The following is a 22,753-nucleotide window of genomic DNA, read 5'->3' as shown; positions in this document are numbered from 1 at the left end:
TCTGACCATTCATGGTTTCTTATAGAGTAATACTATTTTACAACATTTTTATACACTATAACATGTTCAACCATTGTCCAGTTGATAGACATCCCTTTGATTTCTAATTCCTTGTCACTGCAAGAAGAGCTAATATAAATATTTTGGAACATGTGAAACTTTTTCCATTTTTATGATTTCTCCTGGATATAAACCTAGTACTGGAATTGGGTCAAAGGATATAAACACTTTTATTGCTCTTTAGGCCTAGTTCCATAGTGCTCACCAGAATGGTCAGCTCACAGCTGACCAACTTTGATCATTTTCCCTTTTTGCCATCTTAGTAAATCTGATAGGTGGGAAGTGATACCTTAAAATTGCTTTAATTTGCATTTCTCTAATCAATAATAATTTGAAGCATTTTTATATGTTTATATATAGTTTTAATTGATCATTTTAAAACTGTGTATTCATATCATTTGAACATTTGCAGATAGAGCAATGATGATGCAATTCTAAATACATTTTATTTTTTTAATTAAAGATTTTATTTATTTTGAGTTTTACAATTTTCCCCAATATTACTTCCCTCCCCCATCCCCCACATAAAGCAATTTGTCAGTCTTTACATTGTTTCCATGTTGTACATTGATCCAAATTGAGTGATGAGAGAGAAATCAAATCCTCAAGGAAGAAATATAAAGTATAAGAGATAATAAAATCAGATTATAAGATATCAGTATTTTTTTTTCCTAAGTCAAGGGGAATAGTGCTTGGACCTTGTGCAAACTCCATGGTGCTTTATTTGGATACAGATAGTATTCTTCATTGCAGACAGCCCAAAATTGTCCCTGATTGTTGCACTAATGAAATGCGCGTGTCCATCAAGGTTGATCATCACTCCCATGTTGCTGGTAGGTTGCACAGTATTTTTCTAGTTCTGCTCATCTCACTCAGCATCAATTCATGCAAATTCCTCCAGACTTCCCTGAATCCCCATCCCTCCTGGTTTCTAATAAAACAATACTGTTCCATGACATACATATATCACAGTTTGCTAAGCCATTCCCCAACTGAAGGACATTTAATTGATTTCCAAATCTTTGCCACCACAAACAGGGCTGCTAAGAATATTTTTGTACAAGTGATGCTTTTACCCTTTTACATCATCTCTTCAGGGTATAGACCCAGTAGTTGTATTGCTGGATCAAAGGGTATGCACAATTTTGTTGCCCCTAAGAGCGTAGTTCCAAATTTCTCTCCAGAAAGATTGGATGAGTTCACAGCTCCACCAACAATGTAATAATGTACCAGATTTCCCATAACCCTTTCAACAATGATCGTTATCATTTCTGGTCATATTGGCCAGTCTGAGAGGTGTGAGGTAGTATCTCAGAGAAACCTTAATTTCCATTTCTCTAATAAGTAATGATTTAGAGCAATTTTTCATATGACTATGGGTTGCTTTCATCTCGTAATCTGTAAATTGCCTCTGCATATCCTTTGACCATTTGTCAATTGGGGAATGGCTTTTTTTTTTAAAATATGACTCAGTTATCTGTATATTATAGAAATGAGTACTTTGTCAGAATCATTAGTTGTAAAGATTGTTTCCCAGTTAACTACAATTCTCTTGATCTTGGTTACAGTGGTTTTATCTGTATAAAAGCTTTTTAATTTAATGTAATTGAAATCACTTAGTTTGTTTTTAGTAATGTTCTTCATCTCTTCCTTAGTCACAAATTGCTTCCCTTTCCATAGATCTGACAGGTAAACTAGTCCTTGATCTACTAATTTGCTTATAGTATTGTTTTTATGTCTAAATCCTGTATCCATTTGGATCTTATCTTGGTATAGGGTGTAAGGTGTTGGTCTAATCTAAGTTCCTTCCATACTAACTTCCAATTTTCCCAGAAGTTTTTATCAGAGAGTTTTTATCTGAAAAGCTGGACTTTTTGGGTTTATCAAACAGCAGATTACTATAATTCTTTCCTGCTATTGCACCTAGTCTATTACATTCGTCCACCACTCTATTTCTTAGCCAATACCAAACAGTTTTGATGACTGATGCTTTATAATTTTAGATTGGCTAGGGCTATGCCCCCTTCTTTTGCACTTTTTTTCATTAAATCCCTGGAAATTCTTGACTTTTTTTTCTCCATATAAATTTGCTTATAACATTTTCTAACTCTTTAAAGTAATTTTTTTGGAATTTTGATTGATAGGCCATTAAATAGGTAGTTCAGTTTTGGTAGAATTGTCATTTTTTTTATAATAGCTCTACCTATCCATTAGCAGTTAATATTTGCCCAGTTATTTAAATCTGATTTAATTTGTGTGAGAAGTGTTTTATAATTGTTTTCAAAAAGTTTCTGCATCTGCATTGGCAAATAGACTCCCAGGTACTTTACATTGTCTGAATTGAGGATATATGAGGCTTTATTTTATATCCTGCAACTTTGCTAAAATTACTTATTGTTTCCAGTCATTTTTTTGGATGATTTCTTGGGATTCTTTAGGTATACCATCATGTCACCTGCAAAGAGTGAGAGTTTTGTCTCTTCCTTCCCAATGCTAATTCCTTCAATTTCTCTTTCTTCTGATTGCTGGAGCTAACATTCCTAATATGATATTCAATAGTAGTGGTGATAATGGGCACCCTTAATTCATCCCTGATCTTATTGGGAATGCATCTAACCTCTCCCCATTGAATATAATGCTTGTTGATGGTTTCAGATAGATACTGCTAATTATTTTAAGGAAAAGTCCATTTAATCCTACACTCTCTCTAGTGTTTTAGTAGGAATGGGTGCTGCTAAATACATTCTAGAAAAGTGGTTTTTAGCAGATCCCCCAGTTGTGAAAATTGTTTCCCAGCTTTCTGCTTTCCTTCTAATTTTGGAAGCATTGATTTTAATTAGTGCAAAGTCTTTTTAATTTAACATAGCCAAATATAATATAGTCATACATTTTGCAGTTTCTAATGTACTTTATTTCTTGCTTTGTCATTTATTTCTCCCCATTCTATAGCTGTGATAGAGTATTTCTTGTTATGTTAATTCATCTATAGTGTCACACTTTATGTTTAAATCCTGTACCAATTCTGATCTTATTTTGGTATAGGGTGTGAGATGTAGGTCTATGCCTAGTTTTTCTTTACTATTTTCCAGTCTCAAAAACAATTATTGTCAAATACTGAATTCTTATCTCAAAAACTAATGTCTTGAGGTTTGTCAAACAGTAAGTTACTATAGTCATTTACTACTGGTTCTTTTGAACCTATCCTAATCCACTGATTCTTTACTCTTTATTAACCAATACCATGAACTTTTATAGTATACTTTTATAATATAGTTTTAAATGTGATAGAACTAGGTCATATTCTTAATATTTTTTCATCAGTTCCCCTGATATTGTTGAATTTTTGTTGCTCCAGAAGAATATTGTTACAAGTTTTTCCTAGTCCAGTAAAATAATTCTTTGGTGCTTTGATTATATGTCACTGAATAAGTAATTTAATGTGGTTAGAATTGCCATTTTATTATACTACCTCAAGCTAACTTTGAGCAATTGACATTTTTCAAATTGTTTAGATCTGACTTTATTGGGTGAAAGGTGCTTTGTAATTGTCTTCATGCAGTTTCTGGGTTTCCTTTTGGAGGTAGATTCCCAAGTATTTAATGTTGTCTGTAGTTACTTTATTTGTTTTGGGGGTTTGTTTTTTGGTTTTTTGGATGGTAATCGGTTTAAGTGACTTACCCAAGGTCCCACAGCTAGGTAATTATTATTTCTCTGAAATCAGATTTGAACTCAGCTCCTCCTGACTCTATGGCCAGTGCTCTATCCACTGCATCTCTTAGCCACCCCTCTGCAGTTGTTTTATATGGAATTTCTCTTTCCATCTCTTGTACTTGTGCTTTGTTCTTCATAAATAGGAAATGCTGATAATTTATGTGGGTTTGTTTTATATTCTGCTACCTTCTTGAATTTGTCAGTTATTTCAAGTAGATTTTTAGATGACTTTCTTGGGTTCTCTAAGTTTACCATCGTATCATCTGCAAAGAGTGAAAGCTTTGTTTCCTCACTGCCAATTCTAATTCCTTCAATAATGGTTTATTCTTCTATTGCTAAAGCTAGCATTTCTATTACTATATTGAATAATAACAGTGATAATGGGCATCCATGTTTTAAGCCTGATCTTACTGGAAATCCTCCTAGTTTATCACAAATACATATAATATGTATGTGGAGAGTTTTAGATAAACACTGCTTATTATTTTAAGGATAATTCCATTTATTCCTGTATTTCCTATGTTTTTAATAGGAATGGTTGTTGTATTTTATCAATGGTTTTAAAGGATCTATTGAGATAATGATATGATTTATGGTTGTTTTGCTTTTTGTATGTTCAATTATGTTGAATATTTTCCTAATATTAAACCATCCCTGTCTACCTAGTATAAATTCTACCTGTTGATTTCATATTATCCTAAAAACTTGCTATAATCTCTTTACTAAAATTTTACTTAAGATGTTTTGCATTAATGCTCATTAGGAAAATTAGTCTTTTACTTTCTTTGTCTGTTTTGCTTCTTCCTTGTTTAGCTATCAGCAACATGTAGGTTTCAAAAATGGAATTTGGCAAAATTTCTTCAATTTTTATATCATTTATGTAGAATAGGAATTAATTGTTCCTATTTGCATCCTCATTGGTGATTAGTTCACCCATTCCTTTTTTGATACTAGTTGTATTCTTTCGTTTAGTTAATCTCATTAACCAAAATTGTATTGGTTTTTTCTCCTAAAACCAATTTTATTGTTTTTTTTCTATTTTGTTGTTTTTTCCTAAAACTAATTCTTAGTTTTTTTATGAGATCAGTAGTTTTCTTGCTTTCAATTTTATTACTCTCTCCCTTGATTTTCAGAATTTCTAATTTGTTATTTAACTTGGAATTTTTAATTTGTTTTGTCCTAGCTATTTTAGTTGCATACCCAATTCATTGATGTCCTCTTTCTCTATTTTATTTGTGTAGGCATTTAGAAATATAAAGTTTGCCCTCAAAACTGTCTTGGCTGCATTCCATAAATTTTGGTATGATGTCTCATTAGTATAATTTTCTTAGATATAATTATTGATTATTTCTATTATTTGTTGTTTGTTCTACCCATTAATTAAGATAAAGTTGTTTAATTTCCAATTAGTTTTTGGTATATTTTTTCATGACCCCCATTACATGTAATTTTTATTGCATCATGTCTGAGAAGTATGTATTTATTATTCCTGCCTTTCTGAATTTGATTATATAGTTTTTTCCTCCTATTCATGGTCAATTTTAGTATAGGTGCCATGTCCTACAGAGAAAAATGAATATTTCCTTCTAACATCCTTTTTGTTTATTTTGCAGTTAGATTTATCTAGTTCTGAGACAGGGAGGTTGAGGTCCTCCATTAATAAATTTTTACTGTCTATGTCTCCTTGTAATTTCCTCAGCTTTTCCTTTAGCAATTTGAATGCTAAACCACTAGTACATACATATTTGATAACATTATGGCTTCATTGATGCTTTTATGATGCTTTTTATGAAGATGTAGTTTCTTTCCTTATTCCTTTTAATGACATCCATTTTTTTTTCTTTTGCTTTATCTGAGATCAGGATCACTACCCCTGATTTTTTTTCTACTTCGCTGAAGCATAATATATTTTGCTCCATCCTTTTACCCTTACCTTCTGTGTATCTCTCTGCTTCAAATGTGTTTCTTATACACAACATACTGTAGAATTCTGGTTTTTATCCATTCTACAATTCACTTGTGTTTTATGGGAGAGTTAATCCCATTGACATTTACCATTAAAACTACTAATTCCATATTTCCCTCCATACTATCTTTCCCCATTTATATTTTTCTCTTTCCTTTCTTTATTCTTCCTCACCAAAGGTTTACTCTCTTTCTCCTTTAATTTTCCTTTGAAATTTTAATTTTGAATTTATTTTCACATACCTTTTCCCTCCCTTCTCCCCTCCACTTTTCTGTAGAGTGGGATAGATATTTAAATACAAGTGGGAATGTAGTTTATTCCCTCTCAGAGTCAAAACAATTAAAACAATTGAAGGGAATTGCTCAGTGTTAACCCCCTCCCTTCTTTTCCTCTACTATAATAGATCTCTGTGCCTCGTCACTTGGTGTTACTTACTGATAGAAGTACTATCAATCAAGTACTATCAGTCAAAGTAACATCGATCAAAGATTGATTAATTCATAGCTTGATTGCTTGATATGCTCAAAGTACTATCAATCAAAATACAGTCACAGGTTCATTGAGTGATTGCTTTATTGTTTGATAAGCACCATCATCTCATAGTCACTATTTACCCTCCCTTCTTCTGTCTCATTAGAAATAAACTTCTCAGGAGTCATGAATAATATCAAATTATAATCACTTTATACTTTACCCCATTTCAAGTATCCTCCATGGACAAGTATTCCTCATGAGTTAAAGCATCATGCAAAACCAAATCATTTCATGAACCATTTGTACCCCACCCCCAGTTTACTGTCTCCCACACTCCCTCCATTTAGCTCCATTTAGGTCCCCAACTAGTTTGCTTAAACCCTTGTTAACTGAAGTATGGATTAAAGTAAGATCACTTCTTAATCTCTTATGACCAAACATTCTAAGCAGATTTCCACCCTCTAACCTTAAAGTTACTTCTGATTTAATAATGTTTGTCCTTCATTTTCAAAGAAAACCATGACATCAAGAAGGTGATGCCATGACAAGCATGAATTGGATTAGAGTGAGGGGGTGCTGTGCTAAGTTGCCAACCTCACTTTCTCCTCCAGAGACTTCTGGGTCCAGTGACAAGATAAGAATCAGTATGACCAGAGATGGTCCTGGATGTGGGGCTATCAGGGTCAAGTAACTTGCCCAAGGTGACACAGTTAGGATATTTCAGAGTTTGGATTCAAACTCTTATCCTCCTGATTCCAAGACCAGTGTTCTATCCACTGGGCTACTTAATTGTCCATTGTTATCAAACAAGACTATGACATCAGGAAGATGATGCCATGACAAGCACATGAATTGGATGTGAGTTAGGGGTGCTGTGCTAAGTTACCAGTCTCTATTCTCCTCCAGAACCATCTGGGTCCAGTGACCAGAAATGAATCAGAATGACTGGAAATGGCCCTGCATGTGAAGCAATCAGGGTTGTGACTTTTCCAAGTGTCACATAGATAGTAATAATCAAATGTCTGAGGTTGGATTCTAAGTCCCATCCTCCTAACTCTTAGACCAGAGCTCTATTCACTGGACCACCTAGCTGCCTTTCTGATTTAATTAACTGTTGGGTCTCTAAGTACTCCAAGTACTGGGACACTTTGAAGGTCTCTCTTAAGAACTTTACAATTGATTGTTACATGTTAGAGACCCTGGCTTAGGACCACCCAGCATAGGATGCTTTCATCAGAGAAAGTACTAAGCTCGATGAGCAATACTGAATTAAAGTAAGTCAAAGAAAATTGGGACATAAAAGTTTAAACACTCCAGCCTTTCATCTGGTCTATTCGTCTCAAACATTGTAATGTCATCTTGGTCCTCTTCAATGAAAAGACAATAATCAGCCATACCATATCCTCTAACTACAATCTCTTCAAGTATATAAATCCTTTAAATATCTTAAGAAGAATACCATTCTCAAGAGTTACAAGTGTCATATCTTTATAGGGTTGTTTAAAATTTAATATTCTTGATAACATTTGTTTTTGGTTCCCCCCCCCTTTTCACTTACCTTTTTATGCATCTCTTTTGACTTGTATTTGAAGATTGAATTATCTTTACAGTTCTGGTTTATTTATTGGGAAATATTGGAAGTCCTCTATTTCATTAAGCATTCATCTTTTCCCCTGGCAGAATATGCTAAATTTTGCAGTATAGTAAATTCCTGATTGCAAGTCAAGGTTCTTTGCCCTCGGAAATATGGTATTTCAGGATATGCTAGGTCTTCAATATTAAAACTGATAAATGCTCTGCAAGTCTGATTGTATTTCCTCTGTATTTAAATTACTTCTTTTGCTGCTTGCAGTAATTTCTCCTTTATTTTATAATTCTGGATTTTGGTTATAAAAGTCCTTGGATTTTTTTATTGTGAGGTCTCTTTCTGGATGTCTATGTATTCTTTCAATGGTGATATTTTCTTCTTGCTCTAACAGATTTGCAGTTTTCCCTGATAATTTCTTCAAAGATATTTTCGAGTTTCATTTTTCTTTAATCTGGGCTTTCTCGTAGTCCAGTAATTTATAAAGTATCTCTCCTAGCTATATTTCGCAGATCATTTGTTTTTCCTAAAGGTACTTTACATTTTCTTCAATTTTTTCAGTCTTTTTACTCTGATGAAAACTTGTAGTCTCATAGTTCCATTGGTTTCTAGTTATCCAATTCAAATTTTTAGGGTTTTTATTTTCTTCAGTTAGCTTTTGTGTTTCCTTTTCCAGTTGGTTAATTTTACTGTTTGCTGAGTTGCATTCCTATACCAGTTGGTAAATTTTAAGTTTTTAAGAGTTACATTCTTTTTCCAGTTGGTTATTTTTAGTTTTAAAGGAATTGGTTTCTTTGGTCAATTTTTCAAAAATTTTCCTGCATGACTCTCATTTCTTTTTCCCATTTTTCTTTTTTCTCTATTCTTTGATTTTTAAATTCCTTTTATGTTCTTCTATAAGATTTTGGATTTGAGTTCAATTCAAAAACACTTTTGAAACTTCTCCTGTATGTAATTTTTCACTGCTTTCTTCTTTGGAGGTGCCATTTTATCATCTTTAGCTACATGGTAGCTTTCTATAGTAAGCGCTCTTTTAGCTTTTTTGCTCAATTTGTTTGTTTGATTCTGCTCCTGGGGTATAGGGAGTATAGATCCAAGCATTTTATGCTGGGTCTGGAGTCTGATCTCTGGCTTATCGTTAGCCAAGATATTGTCTATGCAGTCTAGGCATTACCTTTGCAGAGGTTTTTTTGCTTCCTTTATGTCCAGGTTTTGCCTATGAAGTGGTTTGTTCCCAAACCAGTCTTCTCATTTGTCCCAGTGTTCTCAGGGTTCAGACTTTGTAAGGGGTTGGCTTGCTATCCAGTTGCTGGGACCTATGCTATCTTCAAGCTGTGAGAACCTGGACTGCACTGTGTCTAAAAGTGTCCTGCTGGTTTTCCTGCTTTTCTCCCTAGCTGGGTTTTACTTCTTCTTTACCCTTCATTATAACTTCTTTGAATTTAGTCTTTTTTGGTGGGAACTGTAGTTTTAAAGTCTATACAAAGGCTTCTAGAATTATGTAGGGAAAAGCTCTGGGAGCATGCTATCTTCAGGCTGCCATCTTGCTTCTACCCCAGACATCTTACGCCATTGTGCGTGAAATCTTGATGCCTCAGTGTCATTTAGTTCAATTTGTCCAATTCAAGCTTTTATTTATTATTTTCCTTAATTACCTTTTTATTTCCTTTTCCAATTGGTGATTTTATTTTCCAGCTGGTCAAATTTACTTTTAAAATTATTGTTTATTTCAGTTAATTTTTCATGATTTTCTTGTATAATCTCATTTCTCCTTTTTTCTTTCTCTCTTCTTTGGTTTTTAAAATACTTTTTGAGTGCTTCCAAGAAGTCTTTTGAAATTCAGACCAGTTCATCTGTCCCTTAGAGGCTTCACATGTAGGTATTTTTCTCCCTGCTTTCTCCTTCTGGAAAGGTGTTTTTATCACTCCTATTAGAATAAAAGCTGTCAGTAGTTAATGATTTCTTCCTTTTCTGATAATTTTATCAGTTAAGCTCTATTCTTGCAGTATAGTACAAAGGTTTTTTGTTTTGTTTGTCTTTACTGTTGTTTTGTTTATTTGCTGGGGGAGGGGGGGTCAGTGTTCTGGTCCCTGGCTTTCTGATTTGGTATTTCCAGTGTTGTTATTTTGCTTCCTATGCTAGGGTAGCCCAGCACCTTACCTGCTTCCCAGTACTCAAAAACTTGCTATGTGTGCTGGGATTGGGACCTTTAACACTGACAGAACTGTACCAGGAGCTTAGCTGCACTGTGGCTAAAAACCTCTTACTGGCTTCCCAACTCTAACATAAACTGGACTACATTCCCCTTCTACCCAGAAACAGATCTTTTCCTAAAAGTTCTCCCATGATACCTCAATGAAAAAAATTTTTATTGTTTTTTTTTTTTATTCTGTCACTTTAGGATCTATTTAGAGGCTTCATTCAAAGATGTTTTGGGAAAGGTTCTGGGAGATTCGTAGTTTTGTGCCACCACATTAGCTCTGACTCAGAATTCCTAATTAACATTTTCTTAATTTCACCTCCTACAATTTTAAAGGACAAAAAAAATTACAAAATAAATTTTCTTCTCATCAATATCTAAAAAAATGTACATTTCAATGGGAGTTCTGAATATAGTATCTCTTGAAGGAGTTCAGCAAATTAGATCATATTCAGTTTTCTGAAAAAAAAAATATTGAGTCCGGGGCGGCTAGGTATCCCAGTGGATAAAGCACCGGCCCTGGAGTCAGGAGTACCTGGGTTCAAATCTGGTCTCAGACACTTAATAATTACCTAGCTGTGTGGCCTTGGGCAAGCCACTTAACCCCATATGACTTGCAAAAACCTAAAAAAAATAGTGAGTCATTGTATTGTTCAGAGCTCTTAAACTGTTTTTCTTTACAATGTTAGTATTATTATATGAATCAGTTTCTACTCATATTTATTTACATTTATTCAAATCCTCCCAAGTTTCACTGTACCCAATTTTTGTGTAATTTTTTATAGAATATTATTCTATATTATTATAAATATAATATATTCAATTATTTTCCAGTTTTAGGGTAACTTTGTTTTCCTTTTCTTTGCCTTTCAAGAAGAACTACTAGAGATATTTTTTATGTAAATGAATTATTTTCTTCTTTCATTTTCTGGGGTTAAGGACCTAAAAATGTGATCTCTTGATAGAACATGATATGTATACAAATTATTGGTTAGGGGAAATAATTCAAATTACTTTCCCTCAATGGCTAGATTGATTCATGAAGATTATCAGGAATTCCAGGGTTGAACCAAGATGGCATCATGGAGATAACATGCTCCTGGGGCTTTCTCGTACCAAAGATAAATGAAAGCTCTATTCTAACATTCAAGCTATAGATCCCAGGAAGAAAAAGAAAAGATTCAAAGAAATTTTTAATGGTAGATATCTTGGAGGAAAAAGGTGAAGTAAAGTCCAGGAAGTGGGAAAGCAGCAAAACCAGCAGGAGGCTTTTAGCCACAGTGCAATACAGGTCCCAACAACTTGACAACAGCAGAGATAAAAGCAGCAAGATAGCAAGCCAGCAGGAAGGATCCCAAGCCCAAACAAATTCTGAAACCTGGGAACATCAGGGCAAAATACAGGACTAGGTTGGGAACAAACCACTGCTAATTCAGAACCTAGACCTAAAGAAGGAAACAAATCTCTGTAAAGGCAAGACCTAGACTGCCAATGCCAAGTCAGTGGTCAGATCCCAGTCTCAGTAAAAAAAGAAAGTACTCACAATATAAGTGAAAAGGATGAATATTTACAAAAATACAAGTTGCCCAGGTTAAATGAAGAGGACATTATATTCCTAACCAACCCTATATCAGAAAAAGAAACTCAACAAGTCATCATTGAACTCCCTATGAAAAAAATCTCCAGGGCTTGATGGAATCACAAGAGAATTCTACCAAATATTTAAGGAACAATTAGTTGCAATTCTTTATAAACTCTTTGGAAAAATAAGGGAAGACAGAACTTTGCCTAACTCTTTCTATGACACCAATATGGTGCTGTTACCTAAACCAGGAAGAGTTAAAAAAGAGAAAGGAAATTGGAGACCTATCTCTCTGATGAATATAGATGCAAAAATCTTAAATAAAATCTTATCAAAATGCTTACAAAAAGCATTATCACTGGGATACTACATTTTGACCAAGTAGGATTCATCCCAGGAATGCAGAGTTGGTTCAATATTAGGAAAACTGTTAGTATAATCAATTATATCAACAACAAACCTATCAGAAATTATATGATTATATCAACAGATACTGAAAAAGCTTTTGACAAAATACAGCACCCATTCCTACTAAAAATACTAGACAGCAAAGGAATAAATGAATTGTTCCTTAGAATAAAAAGCAGTATCTATCTGAAACCATCAACAAACATTATATTCAATGCATAGAGGCTAGAGGCATTCTCAGTAAGATCAGGGTTGAAACAAGGGTGCCCATTATCACCACTACTATTCAATATCTTATTAAGAATGTTAGCCCCAGCAATTAGAAGAAAAAGAAATTGAAGGATTTATAATTGGGAAGGAAAAGACAAAACTCTCACTCTTTGCAGATGACATGATGGTATACCTAGAGAATTCCGAAGAAATCATCCAAAAAATGACTGGAAACAATAAGTAATTTTAGCAGAGTTGCATGATATAAAATAAATCCTCAATTTTTCTGTATATGACTAGCAAGATACAGCAGGAAGAGCTAGAAAGAGAAATCCCATTCAAAGTAACCTCAGGCAATATAAAATACCAGGGAGTCTATTTGCCAAGGCAGACTCAGAAACTGTTCAAAAACAATTACAAAACACTTCTCACACAAATTAAATCAGATGTAAATAACTGGGCAAATATCAACTGCTAATGGATAGGTAGAGCTAATATAATAAAAATGATAATTCTCCCGAAACTAAACTACCTGTTTAGTGGCCTACCAATCAAAATTTCAAAAAATTACTTTAATGAGTTAGGAAAAGTTGTAAGTGAATTCATATGGAGAAATAAAACGGTCAAGAATTTCCAGGGATTTAATGAAAAAAGTGCAAAAGAATGTGGCTTAGTCCTAGCCAATCTAAAATTATATTATAAAGCATCAGTCATCAAAACTGTCTGATATTGGCTAAGCAATAGAGTGGTGGGCAAATGTAATAGACTAGGTGCAATAGCAGGAAACAATTCTAGTAATCTGCTGTTTGATAAACCCAAAGAGTTCAGCTAATGGGATAAAAACTCTTTCTTTGATTAAAAACTGCTGGGAAAATTGGAAGTTAGTATGGAAGAAACTTAGATTAGACCAACACCTCACGCCCTATCTACATGGATACAGGATTTAGACATAAAAAAAACAATACTATAAGGAAATTAGAAGATCAAGGACTAGTTCACCTGTCAGATCTATGGAAAGGGAAGCAATTTGTGACTAAGGAAGAGATGGAGAACATCACTAAAAACAAACTAGGTGATTTCAATTACATTAAATTAAAAAGATTTTGTACCGATAAAACCACTGTAACCAAGATCAAAAGAAATGTAGTAAATTTGGAAGCAATCTTTACAACTAATATTTCTTACAAAGGACTCATTTCTAAACTATGCAGAGAGCTGATTCATATTTTTTTAAAAAGTCATTCCCCAATTGACAAATGGTCAAAGGATATGCAAAGACAATTTACAGATGAGGAAATCAAAGCAATCCATAGTCATATGAAAAATGGCCCTAAATCATTACTTATTAGAAAAATGCAAATTAAAGCTACTGTGAGGTACCACCTCATACCTCTCAGACTGGCCAATATGACCAGAAAGGATAGTGATCATTATTGGAAGGGTTGTGGGAAATCTGGTACATTATTACATTGTTGGTGGAGCTGTGAACTCATCCAAAAACCTTTCTGGAGAGACATTTGGAACTGTGCCCAAAGGGCAACAAAATTGTACATACCCTTTGATCCAGCAATGCCATGAAGAGATGATGAAAAAGAGTAAAAAGATCCCTTGTACAAAAATATTCATAGCAGCCCTGTTTGTGGTGGCAAAGAATTGGAAATCAAGTAAATATCCTTCAATTGGGGAATGGCTTAGCAAACTGTGGTATATGTAAGTTATGGAACACTATTGTTCTATTAGAACCCAGAAGGGATGGGAATTTAGGGAAGCCTGGAGGAATTTGCATGAACTGATACTGAGTGAGATGACTAGAACCAGAAAAACATTGTACATCCTAACAGCAACATGGGGGGTGATGTTCAACCTTTATGCATTCGCTCATTAAATCAGTGCAACAATCAGGGACAATTTTGGGCTGTCTGCAATGGAGAATACTGTCTGTATCCAGATAAAGAACCGTGGAGTTTGAACAAAGTCCAAGGACTATTCCTTTTAATTTAGGAAAAAAACTGATATCTTATTGTCTGATCTTGTTATCTCTTATACTTTATGTTTCTTCCTTGAAGATATGATTTCTCTCTCATCACACTCAATTTTAATCAACTACAACATAGAAACAATGTAAAGACTGACAAATTCCTTTCTGTGGGGGGGTGGGGGAGGGTAGTAAGATTAGGGGAAAATTTATAAAATTGAAAATTAAAATCTTTAATAAAAAGTTAAAAAATAAATAATTGCAGATAAAATATTTTTAAAAGAGTGCATTAATCAGCATTAGACTGGAAGCATCATCCTCACATATAATTCAGAACTCCTTATAGCCTGACCTGCAACCTTGGTTTGAACTCAAATACACTGAAAAATGCAAATTACTGTCAAGTATCAGTTGATTTTGAATGTCCTAAAGGAAGACTAAATCCCCCACAACAAGATCACTTTTGTTGGGATTGATGCAATTGACTAGCTTATAGCATCAGTATCTTGATGAAGAATTTGGCTGATGAAATTTCCCTAGTTCAAGGCTGCCCAACCTTACTTTTAAAAGTAAGTTTATATTGAAAAAAATATATATCTTGATTTGCCATTTTTGTGAAAACTCTGAGTTAGCTCAGCTTCATTTACTAAAGTATTTAGCAAACCCACAGTTGGTCCACATAAAATCACATTTTGGACAGCCCTGCCCTAGTTGATATGATAGAGGATAAATTAAAAGGAGAAGGAATGGATCTCCATCATGACACCTTTGCCTCAAAACACCAAAGATTATTTCTGGCAAAGACTACAATGTGCCTGCAAACTCAAAAATGGTTGTTGTTACTGCTATGGCATGTCAACAGGAGGGAGAAAGTCATCTTAACATGGTTCAATGAATTGTGAAAATCTTTAAATTCATAATTCCCAATATTATTAAACACAGTTTTAGTAGCAAACTTCTTATTGTTTTCAATTCAGTGGATATTTTGACAAATGTGTCCTGGAAGTTAATTAACTTTCTAAAAACTAGGTTATTGGAAAAGGGTGCAATTAATGGGGAAGACACTTTGTGATCATTCTTCAAGTTGTTGTAGATGAGTCCTTGGGAAATAAGGAGATTCCAGTATTCATTTGTGGAGTGATGAGAATGTTGTTTGTGTGTTTCTTTTTTTAAAATATTTTTTTTAATTTTATAAAGGTTTTATTTATTTTATTTTACAATTTTTGCCCTGATCTTGCTTCCCTGCTCCCACCCCCCACAGAAGGCAGTTTGTTAGTCTTTACATCATTCCCATAGCATTGATCTAAGTTGAATGTGATGAGAGAGAAATCATATCCTTAAGAAAGAAACATACAGTATTAGACATAGCAGAATTACACAATATGACAATTTTTTAAAAAAATTAAATTAAAAATATATAGAAAGACTTTGGTCTTTGTTCAAACTCCACAACTCTTTCTAAGGATACAGATGGCATTCTCCATTGCAGATATCCCAAAATTGTGCCTGATTGTTTCCCTGTTAGTATGAGCAAGTCCATTATAGTTGATTGTCACTCCTATCTTGCTGTTAGGGTGTACAGTGTTCTTCTGGTTCTGCTCATCTCACTCAGCATCAGTTCATGCAAATCTTTCCAGGCTTCCCTGAATTCCTATCCCTCCTGGTTTCTAATATAATAATAGTGTTCCATGACATTGCATATACCACAGTTTGTTAAGGAATCTTGACACTGTTTTAGTAACTGATGCTAATTTAGAGAAATGGAAAGAACTTCATAAATGGTTGAAAGCCCTAATGAGAACATCAAGCTGAAGGGTTGCACTTCCCAGGACATTGCATTGTCTGTGTCAGATCTGGAAGAAAACATTGTGACGAATATTGGAGTAATGTAACCAATTTCCTTCGTGATTAAGTGAATGTATGACCTTAATGAGGATGTCATTCTAAGTGTCCCATGTGTCTTGGGGCAGAAAGCCATTTCAGATATATTGAAAGCAAAACTTCATTCATAGGAGGAGGCCCATTTAAATATCCCATATATCCCATTTATCTCATTTGGGGAATCCAGAAGAAGCTGTAATTTTGAAGTTTTTAATGTGCTTTACTATCCAGAGAAATTGACAATGGTTAAGGAACAATGTATAACATGCTTGTAATGTAGGTCAAATCCTTCCTCTGATTTAGTAATAAATAAATGTAAAACCCATGAAGAAAGTCCTTGGACCTGTGGGTTTAACTTTTGCCTAAAGCTAAAAATGGAAAATATTACATGTAACTATTTGTCATAACTTATTGCTTGTATAGTCATGCTGAATCAGGCTTGAACAGGCATTCTTAGTAGCTGACAAAAGTAGAGCCAGCAGCCCACAGGTATGTAAATAGCTACCTTGTAAGGTCTACATAGATTTTCCATAGACAATATTCCAGAAGACAGCATTCATAGACATAGTAATAGATAGATAGATAGATAGATAGATAGATAGATAGATAGATAGATAGATGGAGAAAGAGAAAGAGATAGAGATAGAGATAGAGATAGAGATAGAGATAGAGATAGAGATAGAGACAGAGCTAGAGACAGAGATAGAGATAGACATGGACATGGACAAGGATATGGATATGGATATGGATATGGACATGGGTAAGGATATGGATATGGATATGGATATATATGGATCCCTCCTGGTTTCTAATAGAAAAATAAAGTTCCATCACAAACATATATAACAGTTTATTAAGCCATTCCCCAATTAATGGATATTCATTTAATTTCCAGTTCTTTGCCACCACAAACAGGGCTGCTATGAAGATTTTTATATAAGTGATGTTTTTACCCTTTTTCAAAATCTCTTCAGGGTATAGACCCTGTAGTGGCATTGCTGGGTCAAACAGCATGCACATTTTTGTTGCCCTTTGAGCGTAATCCCAAATTGCTCTTCATAAAGGTTGGATGAGTTCACAGCTCCCAGATTTCCCACAACCCTTCCAATATTAATCATTGTCCTTTCTGATCATATTGGTGAGTCTGAGAGGTGTGAAGTGTTCCCTCAGAGATGCTTTAATTTGCATTTCTCTATTAAGTAGTAATTTAGAGCAATTTTTCATATGCCTCTGGATCACTTTGATTTCCACATCTGTAAATTGCCTTTGCATATCCTTTGACCATTTGTAAATTGCGTAATGGCTTCTTTATTTTATTAAAATTTGATTCAGTTCTCTGTATATTTTAGAAATGAGTCCTTTGACAGAAATAATATTTGTAAAAGTTGTTTCCCAATTTGCTACATTTATTTTGATCTTGGTTTCAATAGTTTTGTCTATGCAAAAGCTTTTTAACTTAATGTAATCGAGATTCTCTACTCCTTTTTTAATGGTTCTCGATTTCTTCCTTGGTCATAAACTGCTTCCCTTTCCATATATCTGACAGGAAAACTATTCCTTGATCACATATTTGGCTTATAATGTTGGTTTTTATCTAAAGCCTTTATCCATTTTGATCTTATATTGATGTAGTGTGTGAGGTGTTGTTCTAATCCAAGTTTCTTCCATACTAACTTCCAATTTTTCTAACAGTTTTTATCAAAGATAGAGCTGTTTATCCAATAGCCAGACTCTTTGAGTTTATCAGACAACAGATTTCAATAATCATTTCCTGCTATTTCATTGAGTCTGTTCCACAGAGCCACCACTCTATTGCTTAGCCAATACCAAACAGTTTTGATGACTGATGCTTTATAACATAATTTTAGATCTGGTAGAGCCAAGTCGCCCTCTTTTGCACCTTTTTATTCATTAAATCCCTGGGAATTCTCAACTTTTTATTTCTCCATATGAATTTATTTACAATTTTTTCTAACTCATTAATGTTTTTGTAATTTTGATTGATAGGACACTAAAACCAATAGTTTAATTTTGGTAGAGTTGTCATTTTTTATTAGCTTGGCCTATCTATGAGCAGGTGATATTTGCCAAGCTATTTAATTTTGATGTCATTTGTGTAAGAAGTCTTTTGTAATTGTTTTCAAAAAGTTTCTGAGTCTGCCTTGGCACGAAGACTACCAGGTATTTTATATTGTGTGAAGTTATTTTGAATGGGACCTTTCTAGCTCTTGCTGCTGCATCTTGCTAGTCATATATAAAAAAATTGATGACTTATGAGGGTTTATTTTTATATCCTGCAACTTTGCTAAAATTGCTAATTGTTTCCAGTAATTCTTTGGATGATTTCTTGGGATTCTCTAGGTATACCATTTCTTTTTCCTCTCTAATTGCTGAAGCTAAAATTTCTAATACAATATTTAATAGTAGTGGTGATAATGTGCATCCTTGTTTTGCCCCTGATCTTATTTGGAATGCCTCTACCCTATCCCCATTGTATATAATGCTTGTTGGTGATTTCAGATAGATACTGCTTTTTAATCTAAGGAACAATCCACTTATTCCTCTGCTCTCTAGTGTTTTTTAGTAGAAATGGGCGCTGTATTTTGTCAAAAGCTTTTTCTGAATCTATTGTTATAATCTTATGATTTCTGATAGGTTTCCTATTGATATAAGGAATTATACTAGCATTTTGCTAAGATTTTATTTAATATTTTTTGCATCATATTCATCAGGGAGATAGGTCTATAATTTTCTTTCTCTGTTTTAACTCTTCCTGGTTTAGGTATCAGCACCATATTGGTGTCATAGAAAGATTTAAGAGGAGATGTGTCTTCCCTATTTATCCAAAGAGTTTGTATAGAATTGGAACCAGTTGTTCCCTAAATGTTTGATAGAATTCATTTGTGAATCCATCTGGCCCTGGAGATTTTTTTTTTCTTAGGGAGTTCAATAATGTCTTGTTGATGCTTTTTTTCCTTGAGATAGGGTTATTTAGGTGTTTGATTTCCTCTCCATTTAATCTGGGCAACTTATATTTTTGTAAATTTTCACCAATTTCACTTAATTTAACAAAACTTATTGACATAGAGTTAAGCAAAATAATTCTGAATTATTACTTTAATTTCCTTCTCATTGGCGGTGAGTTCAACTTTTTCATTTATAATATTAACAATTTGGTTTTCTTCTTTCTTTGTTTAAATCAAATTGACCAGAGAATTATCACTTTTATTGATTTTTTCCTAAAACCAACTATTGGTTTTATTTATTAGTTCAATAGTTTTCTTGCTTTCAATTTTATTAATTTCTCCTTTAATTTTTAGAATTTCAAATTTGGTATTTAGTTGGGGATTTTTAATTTGTTCTTTCTCTATTTTAGTTGTATATTTATTTTATTGATTTCCTCTTTCTCTAATTTTTTAATGTAAGCATTTAAAGATATAATATATCCCCTGACACCCACTTTGAGTGTATCTCATCGGTTTTGGTATGTTGTTTCATTATTATCATTATCTAGGATGAAATAATTATTATATAATTTGTTGTTTTATCCACTCATTCTTTAAAATGATGTTATTTAGTTTCAAATTAATTTTGGGTCTATATCTCCCTGGATCAATATTGCATATGATTTTCATTGCATTATGATCTGAGAATGATGTATTCATTATTTCTGCCTTTCTGTAGTTGAGGATTAGGCTTTTATGCCCTAGTACATGATCAATTTTTGTGCCATGTACTGCACAAAAAAATGTAAATTTCCTATTTCCTATTCAATTTCCTCCAAAATAGGTTTGCTCCAACCATTTAACTTTCTTCTCTATGTATCTCCCTGCTTCAAATGAGTTTCTTGTAAGCAGCATATTGTTTTTAATCTACTCTGCTATCTACTTATTTTTGTAAGGGAGAGTTCATCCCATTCACATTAAAATTATAACTACTAACTCTTTATTGCCCTCCATGCTCTCTTCCTGGAGATATCTATCTATCTATATCTACATCTACATCTACATCTACATCTACATCTACATCTACATCTACATCTACATCTACATCTACATCTACATCTACACCTACACCTACATCTACATTTACATCTACATCTATATCTACATCTATATCTATATCCATATCTACATTTACATCTATGTAGATATAGATATGGATATGGATATGGATATATGTATAGATAGATATAGAGATAGAGATAGAGATAGAGATAGAGATAGAGATAGAGATAGAGATAGAGATAGAGATAGAGATATGGATATAGAGATAGAGATAGAGATAGAGATAGAGATAGATAGAGATAGAGATAGAGATAGAGATAGAGATAGAGATAAAATATGTGTGTCTGTGTACACATACATGTGTACATCTATGCATATGGATATACATATATAGCTGTAAATTTGGAAAAACATTTTTAAAAATCAAGTTGAAAAATTGGGAAACAATATGAGAAGTTTAGAAGGAAGAGTTAACAATTTGAAAAGGGAAGCACAAATATTTACTAAAGAAAATAACATTCAAAAAGACAATTGACAAAATGGAAAAAGAAAACAAGCCCTTTAAAAGTAAGTTTGAACAAATGGAAAAGGAGATAAAAAGCAAATTGTAGAAAATAATCCCTTAAAAATTGGAATTGGGACAATTGAAGCCAATGACTCTATGAGACATCAAGAATTAGTTGAAAAATTTAAAAATAAAGAAAAACATAGAAAAAAAATTGTAAAATACCTCATTGGAAAAGCAATTGATCAGGAAAATTGAGAGAGAAAATTTAAGGATTGTTAGATTCCCCAAAAATCATAAACAAGAAAAGATCCTGGACAAAATCTTTCAAGAAATTATCAAGGAAAACTGTCCTGATATCCTAAAAAGGGAAGTTAAAAAAATCCATGATCAACTATTGAAAAAATTCCCAAAATGAAAAAAGCAAGGAATATTTTACCAAATTTCAAAATTATCATGTCAGAGAAAATATTGCCAGAAATCAAGCCAGAAAGAAACACCTGAAATAACAGTGAGACAAGGTCAGGTTTACATAGAACTTGTGATTCTCAACATTAAAGAAACTGAGCACTTAGAATATGATATTCTAATGAATAAGGGAGCTTTCATTACAATAAAGAATCAGCTACCTTTCAAAACTGAGCACACTTTGCAGGGTAAAAGATGGACATTTAACAAAATAGGGGACTTTCCAACTTTGCTGATGAAAAGACCAGAGCTGAAGTGAAAAAAAAATTGATCTTTAAACACAAAACTCAAGAGATGTATTAGAAGATCAACAAGAATGAAAAAAAAAGTTTTCTAATAAAATTAAACTGTTTCAATTTGTACATAGGAGGATGATACTTGTAACTCTTGAGAACTGTATCTTTTTATGTTTTTTTTTTGCAAGGTAATGGAGTTAAGTGGCCTGCCCAAGGCCACACAGTTAGGTAATTATGAAGTGTCTGAGGCCAGATATGAACTCAGGTACTCTTGACTCCAGGGCTGGCGCTCTATCCACTGTGCCACCTAGCTGCCTCCTTGAGAGCTGTATCTTGATTAGAAGAAGTATATTTAGACAGAGGATATGACAATAAAGTAACTTTGATGTGATGATATTTAAAAAAAATACTGCATGTATAAAAGGATTGTTTTGGAAAAGAACAAAGGGGGAGATGGAATAGGATAGATTTAATTTTAAGAAGGATCTATTTCAGAATAGGAAAAGAAGGGGAGTGGTGAGAATTTCTTGGATCTTAATCTATTAAATTTAAATCAAACAGAAAATATCATATACATTCAGTTGAGTTTAGAAATTTATCTTTTCCTAAAGTGAATTAAGAGGGAAAACAGGAAAGGAAAAAAAAAGAAAAGAGAGGCTGATATTAGAGAAGGATGTTTAAGGGAGGTGATGGTCAGACACAAAGCACTTGTGAGGAGGGTTAGGATAAAAAGAGAGAGAAAAGTATGAACAGGGAAAATATAGGATATAGACTTAGTACTCATATCAGTGGTTATGAATGGGATGAACTCTCCTGTAAAATGGAAGCAGTTAGCATATTGGATTAAAAATCAGAATCCTAGGATATTTTGTTTACAAGAAACACATATGAAAGAGAGAGATACATAGAGAGTAAAGGTAAAAGGTTAGAGTTGAATATATTATGATTCATTTTAAATTAAAAAATAAAGGAGGATTAGCAATCCTGATCTCAGATGAAGTAAAAAGGAAAATAGATCTAATTAAAAGGGTTAAGGAAGGAGGCTTCATATTTCTAAAAATTATAACAGACTATGAAGTATTCATTCATGGTATAGCACAAAAGCTCTTGGAGAAGTTAAATGGATTACAGGAAGAAGACAGCAAAATTATACCAGGGGGAATCTCAACCTCACTCTCTTAGAATTAGATGAAGCAGTTGAACAGAATTTTAGAAAAGTTATATTTGTTAGACATCTGGGGAAACTGAATGGAAATATAAAAGGAATGTATCTTTTTTTTTTCAGTGGTATTGGCACCTACACAAAAACTGACCACTTATTAAGTCATTAAAACCCTTTCACTGAAATGAAGAAAGGCAGAAATATTAAATGCATCATTGTCACAAAATAAAACAATAACATTTATATAAAATAATGGCCATTCAAAGATAGAACAAAAATTATTTAAAAACTAAATATCCTAATTTCAAAGAATGAGTGACTCA

Source organism: Macrotis lagotis, chromosome 8, assembly GCF_037893015.1.
Source record: "Macrotis lagotis isolate mMagLag1 chromosome 8, bilby.v1.9.chrom.fasta, whole genome shotgun sequence".
In the NCBI taxonomy this organism is placed as follows: Eukaryota; Metazoa; Chordata; class Mammalia; order Peramelemorphia; family Peramelidae; genus Macrotis; species Macrotis lagotis.
This window is presented reverse-complemented; position numbering follows the sequence as displayed.